Below are 12,247 nucleotides of genomic sequence, written 5' to 3'. Positions count from 1 at the left end.
CACCCTACATTGGCCCTGAGCAACAAATGGCCCCACACACGAAACGAGGGGAATACAAAAAGGTAACGCACGTGACAACACTATTAACACTTTATTCGAAAGATAATATTAAGAATATGTACACAAAACTGGGATATACCGCAATGAATAGCTTCTACTTGCTCACAGGACTAGACGTCTCAGCTCGCATTATCCGCATGGGACTGACACGAGAGTCTCGCTGCCTGTCTATATTTTTGCGAAGAAAAAAAAACGACTGACACGACAGTCACCCAATAACAAGTCGGAGCCTCAGTCTCCTCTCCCCGCCCTTCGCTCAATTTCTCCGTTCACTCCCAGTGAGGCTGAGTCTCCGGAAGCAGAAAATATTCTCGGCAATAACCAATAATCGTTAAGCATTCTGCCATTGAGTAAGCGCATATTCACACATGCCATTGAAGTCCAGTGAGACTCGACTCGCTGGTGTTGTCATGAGGGGGAAAAAAAACGCAAGCACAGATTAGGCGAACCGCGGATCTATTACTGACTGATTTCATCTCTAGGTTGAGCACATGCATTTCTATGGAGCTGGATCTGAAATAGCAATGTTATAAAGTCGGCTAAAGCATTACATAATACACATTGGTAAACCATGTTCTCGTGATTTCGCACAGGAGGCTGAGCCTCCGTTGTACTCATAAAGGAATCGCGGCTGGTGTAGTAACATAATCCAGTGAATGGACAGAGACAGAAGGGCAATGCGGGAGGGAAGAGTAGAAAGAAACAAAAGGACAGCTGTCAACGGGCATGTGTGTAAATTGCTTGTAAGGTGTCAGCTTTTCCCTTAAGTACTTTTAAAAAGGGACAGACGTTGTGACTTACGTCTTTGTTTATGGAATCATTTTTGCATCAAACTCTCAAAGGATGTTTTATCATTGTTTTATGGGAAAATAAATCGTCTCAGATCTCAGTCACGCAGATGTCAAAATATCCTATGAGATGCCCAAAATCCCTGGAAACACTAGAAAACGGCCGTGGGCGTGTCACTTATCTTACTATCTAAGGAGTTCTTCACATTCAGACAGAAAGATGGACACAAACATTATGGAAAAAAAAAAGTTAACAGTAAGAATAAATAATGGCAAACAGAAAATAGGATTATATGTTCCATCTACAGCAGGTCCTGGTGTTTGCATGAGTTCCAGGACTATGGTCTAATACCGTCTATATTATTATGCTGATATAGTAAAATTATTGTGCTTGTAATTGCAATAGTGCTGTAACAGAAATGCATTATTATTATGAAGTCAAATGGATTCATTCATTTTTGCCAAATCATTATTAAAAAAAAACTAAGAAAAAACACATGTGTCTCTCTTCACTTATCGCTCATCTATAAACACGCATGACAACATTTAATAACACACGGGTTTACTTAAAAGCATGAATGACAGAGATTTGTCTCCCTTTTCAGGATACCTTTTATCATTAAATGCATGGTAAACATAGCGACCGTATTCTTAAATTAAAAAAGCAATAAAGGGTAGAGATGGCTTTGACTGACAAGAGAAAATTAATTCGTCCAACAATGAAATCTTATGTAAGACTGTCAGTCGCACTTAAATCACCAGCAGCCATTACAAACTTAATTGCCAGCCCGCAGAGAAGAGAAGAACAATGGAGAATTATGACTTTCCAAGGGCAGAAAATCCATCGCTGGTGCCTTTGGAATCAGACCAGAACAGGCCAGTTGAGTGGACATGGCAGGACCATCTGCGAGGGTATTTTTACAATTCCTGAGACCCTCACTTTCTGTAAGCTCCCCTGGTAACTCGCAGTTTACGGCTTTGAAGATATGAGCGTGAGATGGATTGCGAAATCAAAACAGAATGCTTTTCTAACAGGGCTGATGAACTCTGGCATTTTTTAAATGTGAATAGTGCGAGCCCTTATCGTTCAGAGAGAACAGACCCTTCATCCGCGCAAATGTGTCACCTTTCTATCATCTCACCTGGTGGGAAGGGTGAGGAATCGGAGCCGATAGAATTTTTGTTTTTTTCACACTTTGTTAGTGCTGTTGCTGCACAGGAGAGAGTGGTTGTGGAACGCACGATTAGTCAGCGATAGGTGAAAAGAGCTCGGTCGTGTGCCATCCTTATCTGCGATTAACTGACTTTTTGTGATTTTTGGTTTCTTTTTCAGTGTTTCTGCAACATTAATTTGAGCCCTGGTGCTGATGGGGACTTTGATCTACCATTACACACATTTTTACCTAGCAACTATTATCAGAGGAAGGAGCAGACAACAGCTGAAGGCTGTTGTCGGGCCTATAGGAGCTGTGGCCCATAAATCCAAAGAGTAGGACAGCATCCATCTTATATAACAGTGAAAGATCACGTCAGATTTACACGACGTCAAACATGATAAAAAAACGAAGACGAAAATGAGAGCCAGAGACACGAACAAAGATAAAGAAATGTGTTTTTTCTTCATCTATCATGTACCATCTATCATTTGATTTCAGGTGTACACTGGTTGTGCATTAAGCCAAACCCGGGCGAATATTCCTCGGTGTAACGCACCTGAAATGGCTTTCAAATGAGCGAGCTCATATTGCTTCTTTTTTTTTTTTTTTTTTTTAAACTTTACTTTGAAAGATTTCTTTTGACATAACAGAACATAAAGTCGAATAGATAACATGCGTCTGAGGGAAAGTGGAAAGCCTGACGTGAAACGACGAGACAGGAAATGAGAGGAAACTGGCTGTTTGCAAGTTTGAAAGCCATCGCGCAGTTTCTGATGGAGTCCAAATCATTCTACTCCTGTCATTAAATTAGTTGAGAAGTAATGAGAAGTATTGAGTTTAGAAATATATACGACATCTGTATGACTCTTCATGTTCATCGGCTTTGGTGCTTTAAAATAAATTGACATGGGAATAGATGGCTAAATAATATCTAGGTATTCATACGCTTGTTCAGCCACATTCTTGAAGCAGAGATAATAATTCAAGGAAACTTTCATTAAGGTTTTGGTTTGTACCTAAAATCAATACACCTGCCCTCTAACTGCCAGCGTCAGTTGGTCAATCAAGAAGCCCTGATGCTGATGGGGACAAAGAAAAAACATCTGGGAATAAGGTGCAATAATCAATCAGAAACTACTAATTTAGATACATTCCTTTTTATTTCAATTGTGCAGTAAAAGGGCATCGTAGGGTGTTAAATACCATGAAATTAAATACCTTCTCTTCTCAGGACTAACGACGACCAGTTTCATGTTACTGTGGCTCACGGGATCAGTAAGACAATGATCCCTCACGGACCTAAAATGAGTCCTATTTGTTTTCTTTTTCTTTTGGCCTGTTTGGAGAATATATATCTTATATTTAGCTGGTAGGGGTTAAGTCTACAGCTTTTTTCTTTCTTTTAAAGAGAATTCATACACACAGACATTTATTTCATTCATTTTTTTCCCAAATTTGCCGATTTGACCTTTGCTTCACATACTTGTTTTGTATCCAGGGACTTATTGAAGAAAATATCATTACTTTACTCTATATGTTTCTCTATAAATATTACATTCCAAAGCTAGTTCTTAATGGATTTCTCTTTTCCATCGTGTTCTGACCTGATTACACCACGAGTTTACCTCAGCTGACCGCCTGCATCCCATGATGCGATAGGAGAGAGAGTTCGTATCTCATTGAGACTTGTAACATTTAATCATTTTATTTTATTTTGATATTGAGGATCATTCAGTGACACGGTGTCTAGTTTCCACTCAGTCTCCTTCAGTTTGTTTGAACTCATTTTAGATTTGAATGCCTTATTCTTTCTTGTAACTATATAAAAAAAATAAATAAATAAATCACTGAGTAAAAAAGGCAGTTTGCTCTCAACTTGTGTGGATACTATTTTTGTTGGATTTATTTATTTTTTTATTTTTTATTTTTTTAAGTATTAGCAAAGGAGGCCCATTTTCTCTCAGAGTGTCAAGATTATAATAACCAGCACTGAAAAAAAGAAAAGAAAGAAAGTAGACTTAAGAGAATCTTTTTGTAAAAGTAACAGAAAAGAAATATTGCTGTAAGTGTCAAATTGTTATTCATGATACTGTGGAACTACAATTAATTAATACGCCATAGCTGCATATGCATGATGTGTGTGTAAAAGCACGCTGGGATAATCGCAAATGCCCCACAGTGAAACAGATTCTGATGGTGGATTTGAGTGGAAAAATGATACAGACGACTGATTTCCCAAGTTGCAGTCTCTCTTGCACCATCAGCATTCTAATGCCCACACACCGCTCCCACAAAAATCCATCTTCAATATTTCAGATCTCCCCTCCATCCATGCTCCACTCCCACCGCCTCTCCTCTAACACTCCCTCTGTATCTTACTAACACTTAAAGGAAATAGAAGAAGCTCTGCTTGCAAGTTAGTGAGGAAGCTATTTGTCTCTATACTCGAGCTGTTTATAGTGGCTCTGGCTCTGAAAGCAATACATTTTTGTTTTACATATAAATATTTTTTTGACTCATTGAGGAACATAATGGGTGCTGGCATTATAGTTCCACTTCATAGTCACACACTTTATTGCTCTGGAATGCTACGGGTATAATGGGAAGAAATGCGTAGGCTGATAAGAGCAGCGCACAGTTAGATGTATAGAAAGTTGCTTCAAAAATGCACTCTACTGTAAAAAGCCACAACAATATGGACAGTAAAGAGCTGTGCTGTTTATTTCCAATGCACCATTACATACACATTGGTGGAGCTACCACGTAAGACTAGCTTGATCATCTCATTAGCTCAAAGAAAAATCCTAAATAGATCTGCAAACCCACTGAGCACCTTTTAATGTAGGGTGAATTAGAAAATCAATTTGTACTCAGGCCTGACCTTTAGTTTATGTCCATGGTTAAATGGAACATATTCATGCATCGGGCTAGGACCTTTCGTACCTGCCAACCTGTTTCTCAGGGAGTTAAAGGGAGATCCCGGTCGGTTTGTTTGTTTTAAAAAAGGGTTTGATGAAGGGCGATGAACCAATAAGTAGAAAACTTTAGTTTTTTCACCTTGAAGATCAACATTCGCATCCTCTGTGATGCATGCAATTGTTCATTTCCATTTTGGTCACACTAGTTATTTAGCATTTAAAAAAAAAAAAAAGTTATTATCAGGCACAGACATCTGCTCAACTTTGCACCTTTCCAAAAAGGACAGCAAGTAGCGCCATTGTGATGCGAGTCAGTGGGGACCTGACAAACAGGCAGTATCTGATGTACTGGGAGTGAAACCAAATTCAATTTGCCTTTGTAGATGACCACAAGCAGGTATACCATCATAGGAAAAAAATCAATAATTTAGGCATGATGTGATTGAAGAATCATGTATCATTTGATGGTCTGTATGATCATCTAGAGCCAGATGAATATGTGTCTACTTAAAAGGTTTTAACAGAATTGAGGCATGTGAAAGATCATGTCATCTTTTAAAAGGATACAACTTGATTCCATCGTATGGACTGGAAGCAAGGCAGGAGAGAGGTAAGTCTCCCAGTGGGGAATCAAAACTGGGGAGAATGCCATTATAATATATGGTAAGAGCTTCAACCATTTCAGAGAAAGTTCTGCTGCGGTTGTCAGTTCTCTAACAACGTGTGTCTGATGGATCAGCTATGCTCCCAGAAATGGCCATTAAAGCGAGGAAATGAATACTGTATGCATTAACATATCTTTAAAGGACATAACTACAATATTTGTGTACTGCATGAACAAAGCTTACTCACATCAGAGTGGACCCTTGAGTGATTAATTTGATTTATTTTTTTCTTTCACGTCTATATTACTTAAATTATCCATGTATTTTATTTAATTATAATAAAAAAATCCCCATTACAAAACCAGATTAGTAGCTATTAATAGCTTTTCAATCCGATAATTGTGAGAAATGATGTATCATTCAGAGGAAAAAAAACAGCTCAAATTCTAGCTGCTCCTGAAATGTCAAAGAAAAAGCTCTATGGAATCCTTAAAATGATGCATAAGTTTAACAAAACCTGACAGTTAAATACTTGTGTGGCTCAGTTATGCGTGGGTAGTCTAGGTCATCTTAAAAGATGAGATTAGCATTAATTCTGCACATTTGCATCGCAATGAGAGGAATATTTGTACTCTGTAGAAACCTGTTTTGTAGCAAAAAGCAAGTGCCTGAAGGGAAACTACTGCAAACATCCACTGTCATAAGTGTGTGAATCATAAAAAAGAATTGCATTAGCTTTAAAAGGATTTTTTTTTTATTAAAAAGAAGCGAATTATGATTATTATGAGAGTCTTACACAAACTGACTTGTTTACGGATCAACAAAGTTTTACCATTATGGAAAAACATCGTTCTGAATTTGAAAGAAAACACTGCGGTGGATTCCTTCATACTTACAGTTGTACTGATTTTTTGTTACGTCTCACTTGAGATTCAGAACACTCTACAGCGGATACCTTTGAGTCAGTGTAGCAAAGTTTCCTATCAAAATGTCAAGAGCAACCGCAGCATAAGCAGCAAGAGCAACAGTCTGTGCAATAGATACATAAATAGATAAATACTTAACAACTCAAATCTCGTGACAATCGATTGGAACAAAGATCAACAAGTAATTCAAAAGCCAACCTGTGCAACACCCTGTTGACACAGCCTCAATCTGTCGGTCCATCTGCTGCTCCAAACTGTCATCACTCATGAACAAGATTCTCAAGATAGTTAAACTCCTCCACCTGAGGCCAAGCCCGATCCCTGGCAAGGAAGGACCAATCCACCCTTTGGATGAGAACCATGGTCTCATAAATGGAGGGGCTGAATTTCATCCCAGCTGCTTAACACCCAACCGCAAACCACTCCAGTATAGAGTGAAGGAAGGAAAGAGGCCAACAGAACTACATCATTTACAAAAAGCTGAGATTTAAACCTGAGGTTCCCAAACCAGGCATCCTCTGTCTGACCGCGCCTTAAAGTCCTGTTTACGAATATCAGCCAGCCTTGGCGGAGTCCTCTCCCCCAGTTAAATTCATTCAAATTGAGGTAAATACAACCTCTTGTGTGCTCTGGCTATTGAAATACCAAAAAAATACTCACACTGATTCTGCCAAAAATATACAGAATCTAATTCCAAATGATCGACAGGTGATGTTATCCGCAAGCAAAATCATATATGCGCATGTGTGCTTGTGCGGCTATCAATACACAATGCTTCATGAATTGCTGTGTATTATCCTATTCTCTGAGAAAAAAATGGACTATTTTATTAGATAGTTTATGAAACGTCAATTCCTAGCCTTAAAACATTTTGGATATAAAGATGAAAAAGATTGAAAATTAGCTTAGAATTGTCAGTCTGAACAAAGAGTTACAAATGACAAGATTCGCGGCAGCTGTTTCTCCTCAACACAAAACCCTCCACAATGGAAAACAGCTGTGGTAATCAACAAACTAATGGCAGAAATGGAAATGATTTCAACATCCCAAAGCAGAGAGAGAGCGAGGGAAAGAGACAAAAGAAACATGTGAGGCAGTTGTGCTGCAGGGACTCCTGGAATCAGCCATCAGTCAAAACGTGGCCCAAAGAGATCATTTGACAGATACATTCATTACAGACAAGATGACAGGGGGTACAACACATGGCTCATTTCAAACCGCTTTGTCGGGTTTGACATGTGGTGAATACTAATTAATGAAAAATAAATGAATTAATAAAATTTTAAAACAAGGAAAAAAGGAAATACATTTATATGGTGCAACGTATGTCACAGTTCACAGGCTTAAACATTAGTTTTAATTTTATTGGACCAAAACAATTTTATGCCATCTTCTTGTGCCCAACTTCTTCTGTCCTACTTCCACTATGGCCCCTCCTTAACGAATAAAGTGTTAAGTTATCCAAATAAGGTATAGCAACACAGGGACAGAGTATAGGGAAATTATACAAGTTGTTTTCTGCTACAAAGCTGAATATGTTAGCATGGGGGGTGATGGGGAATAACTTATTTTTTGGAGACAGCATTCAAAACAGTCATTTAAGGGACAGAAATACATGGCACTTCCATGATGGACTCATTTTTCTGCCCACAACTTTACCAGCCTCCGGTTCTCTTTTATATCAGTTTTTTTTTACTCAATGTCAGTCTTCTTGAAAGGGACAATAGCTGCCATTTTATGGCTTCTACAGAAGCTATAGGAAGATATATTTATTTTTTATAATCTGCTAAGTTGGAGCATATTTAGCAAGACTTCTGAATACAAAAAAATAAAAAATCACCTCATATTCATAAACGAGACTCAAGTAAAACGGGCACCTTGTCATCTACTCATACATTAAGTAAGTAGGGCCTTAATTCAAGTGCATATTAATGCTTTTATGCAGAACACTAATGAAGACCGACTGGATAAACTCTAATTTAGAGAGATGATAGATGGAACTGGATGAAGCTCAAGAACATTATTGGTGATTGGAGAAAGCAGAATCTGTTTTGTTATATTCTAAAGAACATATTTTTTTTTGCACAGTAACATGACTAAGCATTGATTTATTCTTTTAAAAATTATTTGCAATTTAAAGTTGTTGTGGAACATTGAATTAGTCATCACAATGAAGTAAATGTATTCAACATGAAGTTCTCTTGGTTTATTGTGTTTATGAATAAGTTGAGCTGTAAAAATGAACAACTGCCAGCTTGGATTGCTAATTTTCAAGCTTGAGTTGATGGGCTAATTAATGTGCTACAGAATGCTAGGTTTACTCATTAGTTCGCGTTGACATTTTATTTCTCTAATCTTATAAGACAGCTCAAGGTTGAAGCTCAGTTGATGTCATGTTAAATTGTGAATATATTTAAATGTGCTATGGTGTTACATTTCCTCTCAGAAGGGAAAGGCTCTTCTTTTTGTTGAACTTTTATTTCTAACTGGGGGGGACAAACAAACATTATAAGCCCAATTCTAAGAACACAAGGTCTGTGCTCTAAAGGTCTGTTGTGCGCTAAAGAGTTAGCATTTTTTTTTTTGTTAGCTCCATTTCTGTTCTGTGGACATGAGGTGTAGACATCTGGTACTTTCTACATTTGACCTTTAAATTTACACCGGTCACAAAAATACAGTATGACAACATGACATCCTTACCATTACAATGAATAAAAGGTTGTAAGGAATCCTGATTCCATACACTACACACCTATATGTGGTTATAGAGTTAATTACTATTTAATAACTCTAGACTTAAGACTTGGCAAGTAAAGCCAAGCTTGTTTCAGTTTCAGGAAAAGGCCTTGGTTACAGTTAATGTAAAGGGTACTTTTACCCACCACCATTCTGCCTTCTACAGCCTTAGATCACATCACTGTGGTACATAAAGCCATGGCAGATCTATATATTGTTCTGGTCACTGGTGCATCTCAATTGTAATTCCAAATGAAATTCTGTATTGTATAAGCAAAGATTATTTATGAGTTAAGCATGAATTTGGGCCTGTAAGACCCCCCTGTGTAATGGCTCATTATCTAAAACTCTCAAAAGCTTTTGCACAATGGTCTTCATGTTAATCACTTTGGGAAACATTTCATTTTCAGGGGCACGTTTGATTACATCTTTTTCGAATTCTAAGGCGAGGCTCAAACGCAGATGCTATTTTTCAGAATGGATACCGCATTGTTCCCTGGTGTTGAGATAAAAAAAAAAAAAGAAAGAAAGAAAGCGAGAAAATCACCATTGCCTCTTCGGCTAGACTATCACAATTAGTGCGTACCTAGATTGTGCTGATATGTTGTGTTTGTTTTCACCAAGCGTGGGGTGGTGTTTCATGGCCAAACATCTGCACTTTGGTCTCGTCTATTCAGAGAACATTATTCCAGAAGTCCTGTGGTTTGTACAGACAACGCAACAAGTAAACCCAAGCTGTGCTGCCATGTTCTTTTGAGAGAAAGGAGTTGTTTGTCTTTTGTTTTTATTTTCCTGACAACCCTTCCAAAAAAGCTGGACTTATTCAGTCTTTTTTAATTCTACTGCCACAAATTTTAACATTTCATATGCTAACTGAGGCTTGTAGAGGCTGAACCTTTTTTTCCCCCCATTCTCTCTGTGGATTTCAGTCTAAATTTGTGGTGGACTTGCTAGAACGTCCACTCCTGGTAAGATTGACAGCTGTCTTGAATGTTTTCAACCTGTGAATGATCTATGCTACTGTAGTATGATGGATTTAAAATAGCTGGGCATGGCCTCATAACCCTTCCCAGATTAAACGGCAGCAACAATTGCTTCTAGTATCATTGCGGATGTCTTTCCTCCTTGCGTTCCAAACGGCTAAAACCTCTGCTTCATAGAGGTGCTGACACCTGCTGTCGATCAGTTTATCACATGCATTTAGCCAGTGGCATATGGCTGCTGCTTTACCTTCTGGTTCCTAAGGAACCAGTAAGGTTTTTTTTTATCCTGCACTGTTTCTGCATTTTTCTTACTTTTTGTAATGTAAATACAGTAGTTACACCATTAGGTGTATTTAGTGGAATATCCCTCTTACTCTAAAAATAAATCAATAAATAAATAAAATAATAATAAATAGTTTAAAAAGTCAATCATCAGAGTTAATGCCTGCATCCTGCTGAACCAGATGATAAGTATGAAAGAAGTTCCAGCGGTACAGCAGGGAAGCAGAGGGTCACCTGCTGTTTAAAGACTGGTGAGTCTTTAGGGGCACTGACTTATGGAGATGAGGCCTTAGAAAAGCCTTTAGTCTTAATGTAGTCTTGCTTGGTAAGAGCATTTCATCCATTCATACAGTTTTTCGTGGTCGCACTGTCGACTTCTTGTCGTTTGGGAGGGTGGGGAGAGCTTATGCTCATTTCAATGTGTTGCTAATTTCAAGGGACATTGTCAAGCAGTTACCTACTACTGTGTGAGTCTAAACACCGTAAAATGATGACTCGAAGGGGCTTTGGTTTAACTATCCCTTTTTGTGAAGATAGAAGGTCTTATGTAAGACGATGCAGATAATTAACATGTATTATGACTTAACAGCAGCTGTGCTATTATTGTGGACGGAGGCAGGAATAGGAGGTTGCCATGTCCTATTTGCATACCTGTCAGTTTTCTTTTTTTAATGCAAAAAAATTCTCTCAATGCCATGTTGGATATCCAACATTCTCTCAATATTTGTGTGATGTAAATGTCGGGATGTGTTTCCTCCCCCAGATTTGATGGCACGGCCTCATTTATTTATCTTCTTCTAAAAGATAGAGAAGGGGGGGGGGGGTTGCAAACCGTGTTTCACATCTGCTGAATTCGTCCTGGATAACAGACAGCTTAGTATTGTCTCATATGTGTACACATCAGCATGACAGAGAAAACAACGCTGCATGTCTCTGGCGGTGTTGTCGTAAGGCTTGCCTGGTCTTACCTACTCCCATTTCACAAATGCTGTCTGTCATCTGTTGTTGTTCTTGTCTGCTCTAATATTTAATCCCTGCTTTTCAAAATAAAGATGTCGGAGACTGAAATTCTCAAATGCACAACTCTACTCCTCCCCTCAGGAGGGTCACGAGTCTCTACACGGTGCCACTGACTTGCTAAACTCAACGCGCAAGTTGTTGACATAATTACAGTATCACAACTCAATGGGATGCCTGAGAGTGTGCTACGACTTTGCCCTCCCATCTTAAAGCAAAGCCTAAACACAACGCCCATTCTGTCAAGCCAACCCCTGACTCAATAGAACATCATGTCAGAGTGAACACTGCCTGCCAGCCTGTCTGACAGCTCCACCAAATGCACCAACAGGAGAGCACAAGACATCTCGCAGACTTCTGGAGGTTAGAGAGGACTCCGACATCTCTGTACAGGTAGACCGCTTACATCGCGCGATGAAAGGCGGCTGTTGTTGTTTTGAGGGGGAAAAAACTAGTCAGACATCCCAACTATCGACTGAAATGTGCTTCGGTTTTGACCAGCAGATGGGTAATACCAGTCGTGAGAAGTTGTGTTTTCATTTATGAGACATGAAAGAGGTTGGATGATCAAACAACTATGCACACTCATTAAGTGTCCTCTATTCTTCAAGTAAGGTGTCAGCATTTTTATCATAACCAGCACAATCCAGCAGTGAAAAGCCAGATTATTCTCGTTTTAGGCGAAGTGATGAGAAATGCATCGATATTTCTTAGGTGTTCTAACGTCATGCATCACGAGACAAATCATCGAAGCCTCACTACCTGAGGGCATAGC

The 12,247-nt window shown here is 38.7% G+C and overlaps 1 protein-coding gene across 2 annotated transcripts in view; it reads right to left on the bottom strand.

Annotated features, from left to right (window-relative positions):
• The window catches only part of ctnna2 (catenin (cadherin-associated protein), alpha 2), a 303,521-nt gene that overhangs the window by 80,444 nt on the left and 210,830 nt on the right, over nucleotides 1–12,247 (bottom strand). The gene's annotated exons all lie outside the window — the stretch shown is intronic.

This window comes from Odontesthes bonariensis, chromosome 4 (assembly GCF_027942865.1).
Source record: "Odontesthes bonariensis isolate fOdoBon6 chromosome 4, fOdoBon6.hap1, whole genome shotgun sequence".
NCBI classification, from domain to species: Eukaryota; Metazoa; Chordata; class Actinopteri; order Atheriniformes; family Atherinopsidae; genus Odontesthes; species Odontesthes bonariensis.
The sequence above is the reverse complement of the archived record's forward strand: the minus strand, read 5'-3'. Positions and strand labels throughout refer to the sequence as shown.